The sequence below is a fragment of the Ovis canadensis genome, chromosome 14 (genome assembly GCF_042477335.2).
Source record: "Ovis canadensis isolate MfBH-ARS-UI-01 breed Bighorn chromosome 14, ARS-UI_OviCan_v2, whole genome shotgun sequence".
Lineage (NCBI taxonomy): Eukaryota > Metazoa > Chordata > Mammalia > Artiodactyla > Bovidae > Ovis > Ovis canadensis.
Window position 1 is genome coordinate 30,139,628 of NC_091258.1, and position 15,247 is coordinate 30,154,874.

General features: G+C 47.5%; 1 long non-coding RNA gene and 1 other non-coding gene across 2 annotated transcripts in view; one reads left to right on the plus strand and one right to left on the minus strand.

Moving 5' to 3' along the window:
- The window catches only part of LOC138418437 (uncharacterized), a 29,749-nt gene extending 15,108 nt beyond the window's left edge, over positions 1-14,641 (minus strand). Inside the window, exon 1 of the long non-coding RNA XR_011248562.1 lies at positions 14,544-14,641. This is a non-coding gene — a long non-coding RNA (uncharacterized lncRNA). The remainder of the gene's footprint in view (positions 1-14,543) is intronic.
- TRNAC-GCA (transfer RNA cysteine (anticodon GCA)) lies at positions 12,187-12,258 on the plus strand. Its single transcript has one exon. It is a non-coding gene; the product is annotated as a tRNA-Cys (tRNA).
- Positions 14,642-15,247: the final 606 nt, after the last annotated feature.

Below are 15,247 nucleotides of genomic sequence, written 5' to 3' on the forward strand. Positions count from 1 at the left end.
ACACTTGGGCAGCCCTGCAGGGAGCAAAGAGACAGGACCACCAAACTAACGAGGCTCCACTCACACATGCCTTGCCCATGAATGCCACCTGGTGGGCTGCTTGCCAGTGGCCCCTCAGACCACACCCTAGTGCCCCAACACTGACCCTGGGTGGATCGGGACACCTGGACTCTGGGCAGGTGCTTTGGTAAGGCTGGTCTGGGCCACTGCGAGCCTGGGTTTCTTCATCTGTACGCATGAGACCTGGTTGTAAGTTAATATGCATGCGGGGCTGTGTAATAGAGAAAGCCTGGAACTGAGTCAGGTCATATCCAGATTCTGAATCTCCATTTTCTCTCTTCTCAACCTTGTGACTGCATGAGTCATGTAGTGTCAGTAAGCCTGTTTCTCATCTGTGAAATGGGCATGTATTGGCCTGCTGCAGGGCTACTCACAATAGCTACTTGACCTCAGTGCTGGGCCCTGGGGCAGCTTTTCTAGTGACTCATTTTGTTATTAATAAGAATCCTTTGTAAGCTCTGAAGGGCTGCACACATGCCATCCATCGTTATTAATAATCAACTTAAGGTCATGAACTTGAGTCACTTGGGAAGGAAGCATGGGGGGCAGACGTTGCTCTGGGGGACCTCCAGTCTGGCTGCATCCTTTTTCCTGTTCTCTGCTGGTCTGAGAAGTCAGCTGGTACCGGGAGTGTCAATAGGAACCAGACAAGCTCCTCCTCTTAAAGGAAGTCCCAGTTCTTGGTTTTCCTCTACCTACTAGATGCTGCCTCTTCCAGAGGGGCTCTTCCCCCACCACATAGCCTCAGCCTCATCATGAGAAAAACTTGAGGCAAATCCCAGCTGATGGACGTTGTATAATAAATATGGCCAGTTCTCAGAACTCTCAAGTTAATTGAAAGCAAGGGAAGTCTTGAGAAACTATCATAGCCAAGAGGAACCTAAGGAAACGTGGCAGGTAAATCCTGGATGGGATCCTGGAATGAAAAAGGACATTAGGGAAAACTAATGTGAATCTGAGGGAAGCGTAGGCTTTAGTTAATGATGCGTTGGCCCCGTTAGTTGTAACAAATGTGTGAAACATACTAGGTAGATGTTAACAATAATAGGAGCAATTGCTTGTGGGAGTGTACGGACTAAATATTTGTGTCCTCCCCAGATGGGATGATATTAGAAGGTGGAGCCTTTGTGGGGATTAGGTCATGGGGGTGGAGCCCTCCTGAAGAGGATTAGTGCCTCATAAGAAGACACAGCTTGTTTATGGTCTCTGCTCTCCTCCAGGGGAGGCTACAGAAGACAGCTGTCTGCGACCTGGAAGACGGCCCTCATCAAGACACTGGATCTGCCAGTACCTTGATCTCAAACTCTTCAGCCTCTAGAACTGTAAGATACAAATGTTTATTGATTAAGCCATTGGTCTATGGTATTTTTGTTATACCATCCCAAACTAAGACAGGGGCAATATATAGGAACTATCTGGATTATCATTGCAGACTTTCTGAATATCTAAATCCATTTTTGAACCATTTATTTAAGAAAAAATGCTGGTTTTTAAAAGAATAAAATTGTCGCCAGAATGGTAATTAGCTCAGGGAGTGTGGGTGTTAAGAGATTTTTATTTTCTTCCTTATTCTTTTGGGTATTTTTCTTTTTTTATTTTTTTTTTGTATTTGTTATACTAAATCCTTAAAATTTGAAGAAAGAAAGGGAGGGAAGGAGAAAGAGAGCAAGGGAAGTAGACAGGGAGAGAAAGAGAGGAGGGGGGAAGGAGGAAAGAAAGGGAAGGAGGGGGCGGATGGAGGAAGACAGGGAGGAAGGAAATCCAGAGTAAATGCAGTGGCAAGCACCAGCCAGCTCCGCCACCAGCTGTCTCAGGTGAGAGGCAGGGAGGCCTGGGTCCCTTCCTGCCAGATGAGTCCTCAGAGCTTCAGAGGTGCCTCAGCTGTCCTGATCCTGGGCTCTCACCCCAGGGCAGGTGTGCTCAGGGGCCTGATGAAGCCTTAACTCAGCATGTCCATCCTAACTACAGCAGCATCCTGGGCGTTCTCCTTTACCTTGCCTGGGAAAACTGCACCCCCGATGCCCAGAGGGCTGGGGGTCCAGCCAGTGCAGGTAGATGACTCAGAAGTGCTGAGAGGACCATCCATCACTCTGGCCCCGGGGCTTTTCAAGTTTTTCTAAATCCCTCTCCCAGCCAGTGACTCACCCTCAACCCCCACCTACTAGACAGGCAGCTCAGAGCTGCATCACTGACTGTGAGCAGGGAGGGGGCATCTGGCCTCTGAGGTCCAGACAAGCCAGCTCACACCCACACTGTGCTCTGGGGAGTCCAGTGTTCTCGAGTTTAGGGCAGATTCCCAGAGGCCTCACTTTCTTGTGGTTGGTTTTGGCCTTGGCTGTCCCTTCTCTCTGCTGTCTCTGTTCTGCACTTTGGGGACCTCAGAGAAGCCCTTGGTCAGTTTCTGTGCAAAAAGATAAAAGGACAGTCTCACCCAGGGCTCAGGAGTGAGAGTTGTCTGAGGCTTCAAGAGAAAAGGTCACACACGGGCCACAGAGCAAGCCCTTCAAGTGACCAAGGGCCTTCCTGGCCCTCTCCCCGCTCCTCCCCTTCGCCTCCTCCAGGCCTGTCCTCTTCATGCTCTGATGTCTTGCCCTCACTCTGCTGGGCTGGGGCTCTTCTGCGCCCCAGTTCTCCTATTACCGTCCCATCCTCTCAAAATACACTGCAGACAGCCTGGCTGCTGCTGGGCGCACACCGTGCGCCCCTTACAGGGACTGTCCTCCATACTGCTTTGAGGAACAGCACTGCGCTTGCAGCGGCTGGCGTGGTCTGCCCTGCTCGCCTCACGCCAGGCAGGCCCAGCTCTGCCCGTGGCCGCCCCGTCCCTCTTCCACGGCGCCTCCTGCCGCAGGGTGTTTCTCTATGCTGCAGCCATCTTCAGTTCTCCACTTCCCGGTGAATCCTCTCACTCTTCACGTTGCTGCTTCCGTGTGGTTTCCTCAGAAACCGTGCATCGTCCACCCTCTGGGCACATTTGTACTTCTCACTTCCGTATGTGCTTTTCTCTTTGTTTCTTGCCTCCACCAGACCGGAAGCTTCAGGAAGGAAGGGGCTGATTGCAGTTCTACTTTGTTTTATCCCCAGTGCAGAGGCTTAAGTCTGTGGCTGCTGGGAACACTGACTGCTTTCTCGGTGTTTGGTGCGTAAATGGCTCTCACGTCAACTAGGATTGGGTTTAGCAGTGAGTGACGGAAAACCCAGAATAATAGTGGCTTAAAAGAAATACACACTCATTCTTGTCTCATGTGATCCAAGGCTGCTGGTAAGGAGTCCCGTTGCTTACACCAGGATTGTGGAATGGTGACCCCATGATGATCAGGAACCCAGGCACCTTCTGCCTTGACCACAGTGCCATGGTCCCTGACGGCCACTCTGGCTATCCCAGCCAAATTCTAGCCAGCAAGGGGGAGGGAATGCACATCATGCTCTCTTGTCAGGCTTCTCAGAAGTTTCATACACCACTTCCACTTACCTTCCTTCTCATCACCACACATGCCAGGGAAATGTAATCTATGCCAGGCGGCTGTGTTCTCAGCTAAAAGAGGGGTTCTGTTTCCAACAAGGGAGAATAACTAGCAGAATCTGCCATAGCCCTCAGTGAGTGCTTATTGAATGGAGGAAACATTTGATACAGCAGTCCTCTAAGGTAGGTATTTTATTCCCATTTTATAGATGAGTGCACTGAAGCTCAGAGAGGTGAGGGCAACCTTCTAAAGATAGTAAGTGGGTGGCCCTGGTGTCCTGGGACATTGGTCCCAGGTTCAGATTGCCTGCTGCCTTTCTGTGGCACCCTGGACGTTGTCTTGCTCACTTTAGGCCTATTTTCCCATTTATACATTGAGCCCGTGGGTCTCTGGGCTTCCGTGTTGCCACAACAAATCTGAGGTCTCATACACGGGAAGAGCCAGAACCTTGCAGTCCACAGCATGGGGCACCATCCATGGGCTGGCAGAAGTCTACGACTAGCTCCGTGAGAGCCTGGCCTCCATTCCTCCCACTGAGGGCTCTGACCACCCAAGGAGGACCTGCTCCTGACCTCAGCCCCCCGACCAGGATCCTAATGCCCCCATGAGCCTTCATCATCCTATCAATGTTTGTATCCTACAGTCAACTAGGATACGAAACTCCCCACCAAAGCAGGGCTCCAGACGCTGGGTTTGGAGGGCCCATTTCTGCCCCTTGCCTAGAGGCTGCCCATGAGTCAGTGGCTGCTGGGAACACTGACTGGTTTCTCGGTGTTTGGTTGCAACAAGCTTTCTTCCCACCCGGGCCTGCCTGCTCTCCCACAGCCTGCCTTTGACATGAGCTGCAGACTGGGGTAAAATACTTCCTTTCTCCACCACCCCAACATATCCACCAAAAAATGCTTTTGCATAATCCACGAGGTATTTAGCCTCCAGGTGCAAGCTTGTCTTGCTGACAGTCTCCCCAGAACGCCAGTGAGTTCATCCCCAAACAGTGCTTTCCCACCCCTGCTTCTGTGTATGTGGCATCGCCTCCCAAACACGTTTAAACCCCTCTGTTCAGTGAGGGCTCAATTCGTCTCTCATCATTTATCCACCCATCCACTCATGAACTATTTGTTGATTAACTACTATTAACACATACCACATTGGGCTAAATGTAGGGAGTTCAATGATGAAAAAATAAATCCTCATGGCCTAAAAGGAAAGATGGACATTATATATAATAACCTCAATGAATGTTTGATTACAGCAGGAGCTGTACCCACTAAAGGAAGGAAACTCAGTTCTGTGCACTCATTTCTACCGCAAAGAATTTTTAAAAATATTTATTAATTTATTTTGGCTGTGTCAGGTCTTAGTTGGGCTTCCCTAGTAGCTCAGCTGGTAAAGAATCTGCTTGCAGTACGGGAGGTCCCAGTTCAATTCCTAGGCTATGAAGAACCGCTGGAGAAGGGATAGGCTACCCACTCCAGTATTCTTGGGTTTCCCTGGTGGTTCAGATGATAAAGGATCCACCCGCAAAGTGGAAGACCTAGGTTCAAAAGATCTCTTGGAGGAGGGTATGGCAACCCACTCCAGTACTCTTGCCTGGAGAATCCCCTAGACAGAGGAGCATGGCGGGCTATGGGGTTGCAAGGAGGTGGGCATGGCTGAGCGACAGCATAGCACAGCAAGTCTTAGCTGTGGTACACGGGATCATCCTTGTGGCAGGCAGGCTCCAGAGCACATGGGCTCTGTAGTTTGAGGCACATGGATTCTCATGCTGAGGCATGGGCTCAGAAGTTGTGGTACATGGACTTAGTTACCCTGCCACATGCGGGATCTTAGTTCCCCGACCAGAGATCGAACCCATGTCCCTTGCATTGCAAAGTGGATTCTTAAGGGCTGGACCACTAGGGAAGTCCCTCTGCCACAAAGATTTATTGAAGGCCTTCTACAGTCAGGCTTTGTTCCATGACAGTGTATCAGAAAATCCCAAACTAGATTGGGGTCCAATCTGAGTTATTCCTGAGGCTGAGTCAGAGCTAATTAGGAAAGTTAGGAGAGAGGCTGGGGTGGGTGAGTGTGTGTGGAGAGTACTTTAAACTGAGAATGTACAGGTCCTAGAACTTAGTTACTTCCCAGAGGAAGGCAGTGGAGCCCAAGGATGGAGAGTGGAATGGGATGGGGCGGGGTGCTTCTTCTGTGGACCACCTGCCGGTCCATCTCCCTGGTCAGATGTAACCTCCCCAGCAAGTGCTCTTCTCTTTCACTATTGAGGGAGGCCCCAAAGATTCACCTGCATGGGCCTGTCCATGAGTGGGGAGGAGTTGCTGGAGGGCAGGCATTGGAAAATTCTGAAAGATATAGGAATACCAGACCACCTTACCTGCCTCCTGAGGAACCTGCATGCATTTCAAGAAGCAACAGTTAGAATCAGACATGGAACAACGGACTGGTTCAAAATTGGGAAAGAAGTACATCAAAGCCGTATAATGTCACCCTGCTTACTTAACATATATGCAGAGCACATCATGCAAAATTCCAGGCTGGATGAAGCTCAAGCTGGTATCAAGATTGCTGGGAGAAATATCAATAACCTCAGATATGCAGATGACACCACTCTAATGGCAGAAAGTGAAGAGGAGCTAAAGATCCTCTTGTTGAAGGTAAGAGAGAAGAGTGAAAAGGCTGGCTTAAAGCTCAACATTCAAAAAGCTAATATAATGTCTTCTGGTCCCATCCCTTCATGGCAAAGAGATGGGGAAACAACAGAAACAGTGAGAGACTTTATTTTCTTGGGCTCCAAAATCACCGCAGAGGGTGTCTGCAGCCATGAAATGAAAAGGTGCTTGCTCCTTGGAAGAAAAGCTATGACAAAACTAGACAGGATGTTAAAAAGCAGAGGCATTACTTTGCCAACAAAGATCTGTCTAGTCAAAACTATGGTTTTTCCAGTAGTCATGCGTGGATGTTAGAGTTGGACCATAAAGAAATCTGAGTACCAAGGAACTGATGCTTTCAAATTGTGGTGCTGGAGAAGACTGTTGAGAGTCCCTTGGATGGCAAGGAGATCAAACCAGTCAATCCTAAAGAAAATGAACCCTGAATATTCATTGGAAGGACTGATGCTGAAGCTAAAGCTCCAATATTTTGGCCACCTGATGTGAAGAACTGACTCATTGGAAAAGATCCCGATGCTGGGAAAGATTGAGGGCAAGAGGAGAAGGGGGTGATAGAGGATGAGATGGTTGGATGGCATCAATGACTCAATGGACATGAATTTGAGCAAACTCTAGGAGATAGTGAAGGACAGGGAGCCTGGTGCGATGGGGTCTCAAAGAGTTGGACATGACTGAGTGAACAGCAACAAAGGCATTGGAAAGCAGAGGAAGGGACTTTGGGTTTCTAGTCTGGCACAGAAGGAGCTTGGAAGTTGCCACTGTGTCCTAACAACAAGTTAAAAAACTAAACAAACTGAAAAATAGGCAGCTCTTCTGAAGACCATCAGAGAAGTGAGGTTGCAAAACTGGAGACTCAGATAGGTGGGATACAGAGAATTACAACTTATTAGAGCAGAAATGTCTGCAAGAGCCAGTGTAAGGAAACCTGAACGGTAATTAGTGAATTGTTGGAGGCTCAATATGAACAACTCTGAGGGTTAAAAACTCCAGGGGGACCCGATCATGGGAGTTCTACCATGCTTTTGTGAATTTTATCTCCAGGAGCTCTATCAGGGTCTCACAGTGAATATTGGAGATAAAAAATCCCCTGTGCTTCTGGCAGGGGGAAAGGAAAAGACATCATTTTGAAATATACCACAGCACTCTGTTCTCAACAGGCAAGGAGACTATTTGCCAGGCCCTAAATTTGGGGTTTTATCAGAGCCTAATCAACCTAATCAATCTATCCAGGAGATGATGGAGGACAGAGGAGCCTGGTATGCTACAGTCCATGGTGTTGCAAAGAGTTGTACATGACTTAGCAACTGAACAACCACCACCAACCTGGGGGAAGGGAAATACCCATCTCTGGTCCACTCTAGCCTTCCATACAGGGGAGAGGAAATACACAATTCCAGCCCCTTCCAGCCGTTGTGCCCCACCTAAGGCAGGGGGTGGGGGACAAATGAGAAGCACTGATAGTTCATAATTCAGGGCACAGGGTCACCAAAAGACCGAGATTTAATCACAGGACTACAGAATGCTTCCCCTCCTCCTCCATCTCACTACTACATTACTAAAGGCCTATTTACCACAGTTCCTTTTACCCAATATATCATGTCTGCCTTTCAACAAAGGAAATACAAGACACATTAACAGGCAGGAACCACAGTTTGAAGATACTGACAAGCATCAGAACCAGAGTCAGATATGGCAAGAATGTTAGAATTACTAGAACAGGATTTTTTTTAAAAAAAAGAACTATGGTAAATATGGGAAAAGTAGACAACAGGCAAGAACAGGTGGATAAAGCAAGCAGAAACATGTAGTTTTTAAGAAAGAACCAAAGAGAAGTGCTAGAAATTTAAAAAGTAACAGAAACGCTAAATGCCTTTGATGGGCTCATTAGCTAAGGAAAGAATCTCTGAGCTTGAAAGCAGGATAATGGAAACGTTCAAAATTAAAAAGCAAAGAGAAAAGACTTAAAAATAAAACCCCACAGAACAAAATATCCAAGAATTGTGGAACAACTTAAAAAGTGCAATGGAACTAGCAGGAAAAGAGAGAGAGACAGGAACAGAAGCAGCATATGAAACAATAATGACTGAGAATTTTCCAAAATTAGTGTTAGACAATAAAGCATGGATCTAAGAAGCTCACAGAACAGCAAGCATGATACATGCCAAAACAAAACAACACAAAAAACTACACCTAGGCTTTTCATATTTAATCTTCAGATAATCAAAGACAAACACAAAATCTTGGAAGACACCAGAGGAAAAAAAAAATCCTACTTACAGCAGAGCAATGATAAGAATTACATCTGACTTCTCTCCATGCAATCTAAAAGAAAGTAGAGTTAAATATTTAAAGTGTTGAGAGAGAAAAGACTCCAACCTAGAATTCTGTGTCCTGCAAAATTATTCTTCAAAAGTGAAAAAGAGATTAAGACTTTCTCAGATAAATAAAGATTGAGGAAACTAGTTATCATAGAACTGTCTTAAATATTAAAAGAAGTTTGTCAGAAGAAGGAAAATGACATAGGTCACAAGTTCTGACTTACATAAATTAAGAGCATTAGAGAATGAGAAAGTGAAAGTGAAGTCACTCCGTCGTGTCTAACTCTTTGCAATCCCATGGACTGCAGCCTACCAGGCTTCTCTGTCCATGGGATTTTCCAGGCAAGAGGACTGGAGTGGGGTGCCATTTCCTTCTCTAGGGGATCTTCCTGACCCAGGGATCGAACCCAGGTCTCCTGCATTGCAGGCAGATGCTTTACCCTCTGAGCCAGAATGAGAAAGTGGATGTAAAAAACACTTACTATTTAATTGATCTAAGAGGCAACAACTTGCTCAAAATAATAACAACAATGCCTTTGAATATATATGTATATATATATATATATCAGAGAAGGCAGTGGCACCCACTCCAGTGCTCTTGTCTGTGTATATATATATATATCTCGGAGAAGGCGATGGCCCCCACTCCAGTCCTCTTGTCTGGGAAATCCCATGGACAGAGGAGCCTGGTGGGCTGCAGTCCATGGGGTCGCTAAGAGTCGGGCATGACTGAGTGACTTCACTTTCACTTTTTTTCACTTTCATGCACTGGAGAAGGAAATGGCAACCCACTCCAGTATTCTTGCCTGGAGAATCCCAGGGACGGGGGAGCCTGGTGGGCTGCCGTCAATGGGGTCGCACAGAGTTGGACACAACTGAAGCGACTTAGCAGCAGCACATATATATATATATATATATATATATATATTTACACACACATATATATTTTTGACAGCACTGGGGCTTCTCTGGTGGCTCAGTGGTAAAGAATCTGCCTGCGATGCAGGAGACCCACTCCAGTGTTCTTGCCTAGAGAATCCCATGGACAGAGGAGCCTGGCCGGCTGCAGTCCATGGGGTCGCAAAGAGTTGGACATGACTGAGTGACTAAGCAGAAGCAGCAGGACAGCAATGATACAAGGGATGGGAGAGAGAAATTAAAAACATTACAGTGCCCTTGCACTACCTTAGGTGAGGTGGTGTAGTGTTGTGGACTTAGATTAATTGTATTAATTGTAAATATATATTGCAAGCCCTAGGCCAACCATTACAAAAAGAAGTATAATTCATACGCTAAGGAGAAAAAATAGAACTATATAAAATGCTCAATTAAAACCACAAGAGGTAGAAAAAGTATAGAAGACAAAGATAGAAACAAAGAGCAAGGGCAACAGATAGAAGTCAGTAATAAATATGGTAGATATTAATCCAGTTATATCAGTAATCACTTTAAATATCAATGACTTAAATCAATTAAAAGAGATTATTAGAGTGAAGTAAAAAAACAAGACCCAATTATATGTTGTCTACAACAATCCCACATTAAATATAAAAATACATGTAAATTATAAGTAAGTGAATGGAGAAAGTTATACCCTTCTAAAAGACACTTACTCCTTGGAAGGAAAGTTATGACCAACCTAGACAGCATGTTAAAAAGCAGAGACGTTACTTTGCCAACAAACATCCGTTGGCAATAACATCCAAACAAGGCTATGGTCTTTCCAGTGGTCATGTATGGATGTGAGCGTTGCACTGTAAAGAAAGCTGAGCGCCAAAGAATTGATGCTTTTGAACTGTGGTGTTGGAGAAAACTCTTGAGAATCCCTTGGACTGCAAGGAGATCCAACCAGTGCATCCTAAAGGAAATCAGTCCTGAATATTCATTGGAAGGACTAATGTTGAAGCTGAAACTTCAGTACTTTGGCCATCTGATGCAGAGAGCTGACTCATTTGAAAAGACCCTGATGCTGGGAAAGATTGAGGGCAGGAGGAGAAGGGGACGACAGAGGATAAGACAGTTGGATGGCATCACCGACTCAATGGACATGAGTTTGGGTAGACTCCGGGAGGTGATGATGGACAAGGAGGCCTGGCGTGCTGCAGTCCATGGGGTCACAAAGTACTGGCCACGACAAAGTGAAAAAACTGAACTGAACAGTAATTAAAAGAAAGAGTAGCTATATTAATTTCAGAAGGAGCACACTTCAGAGCAAAGAACATTATCATGGATGGAGAGGGGTATCACATAATGATAAACAGGTCAGTTCTCCAAGGAGACACAGCTATCTTCTGGTATATGAATCTAACAACAGATCATTGAAACATGTGAGGCAAAAACGGATAGAATTACAAGGAGCAAAGGATTATCCACTACTATAGTTGGAGACATTATCACTCCCTAAGAGAAATGTGCAGATTCAGCAGGAGGAAAATCAGTAAGGACATAGTTGAACTCAACAGCACCATCAGTCAACTGGATATAATTGACATCGATAGACTAATTCATCCAACAACAGCAGATTTTACATTCTTCTCAAGGTCACATGAAACCTTAATCAAGATAGTCCACATTCTGGGCCACAAAACACAACTTAACAAATTTAAAGGAGTATAAATCATGCAAAGTCTGTTCTCAGACCATAATAGAATTAAACTAGAAATTAATAACAGAAAGATAGTTGGAAAATCCCAAAGTATTTGGAGATTTAACAACACACTTCTAAATAGCACATGGGTCGAAAAGGAAATCTCAAGAGGAATTTTAAAACATTTTGGACTAAATGAAAATGAAACCACAATTTATCAAAATTTATGGGATGTAGCAAAGGTAGTATCTAGAGGAAATTTTATAGCATTGAATGTATGTTTTAGAAAAGAATAAAGATTTAAAATCAATAAGATAATCTTCTAACTCTTTGCAACCCTATGGACTGTAAGCCACCAGGCTCCTGTGTCCATGGGATTCTCCAAAGGCAAGAATACTGAAGTGGGTTGCCATGCCCTCCTCCAGGGGATCTTCCCAACCCAGGGGTCAAACCTGCATCTCTTATGTCTCCTGTCTTGGCAGCAAGTTCTTTATAATTAGTGCTCCCTGGGAAGTCCCACAAGTCATTATACACTTGTCCAAACCCATGGAATGTCCAACAGCAAGAGTGAACTATGAACTTTGGGTGATAATTTAGGGTCACTGATTGTAATAAATGTACCTCTGTGGTGGGGGCATATGTAGGTGTGTAGGGAAAGGGAGTATATGGGAAATCTCTGTGCTTCCTGCTCAATTTTGCCTTGAACATAAGCTGTTCTAAGAAATGAAGTTTATTCATTGATAGAAGAAGAAGGAGGGGTCAGGGAGAGCAAAAAGGTGCAGGAGGAGGGAACAGGCAGTGCTGTCCCATCTCAGGGCACTAGCAGCAGCCACCCCAACTCCCTGGACTATGGGGGCCACCTCATTCATCCAGCCAACGCTGAATGAGACTGAAGTGCCAGTGCCGGGACAGATCAGCATGGATCAGCTCCAGTGCGCTGTAGCGGCTCTCAGTCCTGGCTGTACACGCTAGTCGCCTGAAGAGCTTTGAAGCTGCCCATGCCCAGGCCACACTCCTGAACAACTGGATCAGAATCTCTGGGGGTGGGATCTGAGCATCAGTATTTAAAGTTCCTCAGGTATAATTGGGCTTCCCTGGTGGCTCAGATGGTAAAGCGTCTGCCTGCAATGCAGGAGACCCGGGTTCAATCCCTGGGTTGGGAAGATCCCCTGGAGAAGGAAATGGCAACCCACTCCAGTACTCTTGCCTGGAAAATTCCATGGACGGAGGAGCCTGGTGGGCTAAGTCCATGGGGTCGCAAAGAGTTGGACACGACTGAGCGACTTCACTTTCACTTTTGGGTGTAATGACACAAATGAACATATTTACAGAACAGAGACAGGAAACAGGCTTCGAAAACAAACACGGTGACCAAAGGGGAAACATGGGGGCGGTGGGGATAATTTAGGAGTTAGGCTTAACATATACACGTTACTATATATAAAATGGGGCTTCCCAGGTGGCTAAGTGGTAAAGAATCCACCTGCCACTGCAAGGGATGCAGGAGACTCGGGTTTGACCCCTGGGTCAGGACCTCTCCATTATTCTTGCCAGGAGAATCCCGTGGACAGAAGAGCCTGGTGGGCTACAGCACACGGGGCTGCAAAGAGTCAGACATGATTGCACGACTGAGCACGCACTCATGAGTACATAAACTGGATAATCAACAAGGACCTACTGTATAGCCCAGGAGCCTCTACTCAATACTCTGTAATAATCTATATAGGAAAAGAATCTCAAAAAGGACATGTGTATATATATAACTGAATCATTTTGCTCTACACTTGAAACTAACACAACGCTGTAAGTCAACTCTATTCCAATATAAAGTAAAAACTAAATTAAAAATAAATAAAAAGAAAAGTAATAGGGACCCGGCAGGAGACTGGTTTCCAAATTTGAGGAAGGGAAGTCAGGAACAGAGTTTCGTGATGTGCAGGGAATGAAGTGGACCACCAGCCTTCCCCAGGGGCAGGAGGGCAGGGCCCAGTAGCAGAGGGAACCAGAGCGCATAGTGGGAAAGTCACCTGGAAGCCAGCGGGGCCTGGTGGCTGCAGATTTTATCTGGCTGACAGCTCTTCCCGGAGCCTTGTCCTCACCTACAGGGCGTGCTGCTTTCTCCAAAGGAGGCACCTGGCCACCACAATAGCCAAGCTGGGGTGCAGAGGGCTAGGACTCAGCTGAGGCTCAGGGGTGGGTTGAAGTGAGGAAAGGCTGTGCAGAAGAGAGAGAGAGAGGGAGCATGGCCTTTGGGGGTCAGACAGACCTGAATTGAATTCCCATTGTGTCTTCCTGGGAGAAACACTTAACCCCCTGAGTCAGGTGAAACAGGAATGCATAAGTGGTCATCACTTTGCTGATCGTCAGACACACGAGAGGCACCTGAGATGTGAGGTGCTGTTATTTGGTCCCAGGAGAGGGCCTGAGGGTGCTGGCATTGCCCTGAAAGCCAGCAGCACTTCCAAGATCCCCGGCTGGAGAGACACCAGGGCTCCAGGCCGCAGCACTGGGTGGGAGGGTGACTTTTGGTTGAGGGCGGAGTGGGAGTTACCTAGAAGGGCGATAGGTCCATTAAAGGAGAGGTGACAAGGATGGATGAAAGGTCAAGGGGAGAGAGGAGCCTTGGGCTCTAAACTGTTCAGAACCTCGGAGCAGCTCAGGGCTCTGGGAAATCAGTCCTAGCAGCGAGGCTTGGCTAGGAGTCCAGAGCAGAACTCCAGCTCAGGGCCCGCCATGCTGAAGACAGACCCAGCCCCGGGAGGGTAGCCCCCGGCTCCTGGCTCTGGACTAAGCTCCCCTCAGTCTTAGGCAGGGAAACACTCAGGTGACCTCTGCTGCCAGGCTTCACCCAGTTTCAGGGATGCTGTTAGCTGGCCTGACTCCCACCAGCTTGGAGCCCTGACTCCCTGCTCCAGGGCAGCCTGGCTAGATGCAGGTCTGCTGGGATCCCTAGGGACTCCAGGGAAGGCCGCCGTGTCTGGCATCCAGGCTGGTGACTTGCAGGGGCAACCAGGTGGCTGGAAAGAGCGTGTTGGGTTTTGTTTTGTTTTGGGATCACGTGTGGGAAGACAGGAAACGGCAGCCTTTGTTGGGGAGGCGAATTCTCCCTGGGCGGCGGCTGTCTGAGCTCTGGGAGCCTCTGGGGCGCTGTCTGCAGCCCTGCCCAGCAGGCCTGGGGGAGGGGCCCCCTCTGATGCCACGGCCGCTGCATGTGGCTCTATTGTCCCGGAGTCTCAGAGCAGCAGGGCTGGAGGGGATCTCTGAGATCAGGGGGGCCAACAATTCCCTCTACCCTTGGAAAACCTGAGGCCCCACCACGCTGTCCTCTGAGGGCAAAGCAGCAGGAGGATTTCTGTACACATGTAGCCTGGGGTCTGCTCTCCATTGCTGTCAACACTGGAGGATGTCTAAGCACCCCCAGAATGCAGAGGTCAGGTCTGTGACTCACCTGAAGCCCAGGGGAGGAAATGAATGGCTGTCTGATTTCCAGGCAGAGCTCCTCAGAGAGGCTTTGTGGATGAATAGGGGCCTCTTTGGCAGGACTGCGCTAGACGGCCAAGGAGGGGAGGAGCTGGGTTGTGGGCTTTGAAGGAGGAAGAGGGAGGGGCCCCGGAACGGGAAGCTGGACTTCTGGAGGATGGAGTATTCCCCTCCATCCCAGAGAACTGGCTCCAGGAAGCTGCTGGTCGGGGCCAGACTGTTTTTGGCATGCAGACCTGGGTCTATAGATGTGGGTCTGTCTTTGAATGGCTCTCATCTTCCTAAACCAGGGCCCCCAACAAGGAACACCCCAGCTGGGTAGTGGGACCTTGTCCCCGTGGATCCAGATGGCAACATTCTGCAGTTTTTGCACAACCAGAGGCAGGGGAAGACACCTTGAACCATAGTAGATAATCTGGTCTTTGCAACCTTAGCAAATGGGGCCCCCAAAGGATTTAATTTTATTTAGAAAGACCAAGAGATGTCATCACGAAGTGCCAAGAAATACAGTATTCCTTTTACCCAGGGGGCCTCGGGGGATTTGCACCTGTCAGAGAGATTTTACCAGGTTCTTCACCAGGTCCAGGTCAGGGGGTTTCTCGGGGCAGCTCTTAGCTCACTCTTAGCTTAGGTTCCCTTCTAAGATCTCCCTCTTTGCCTGACCACCTTGCC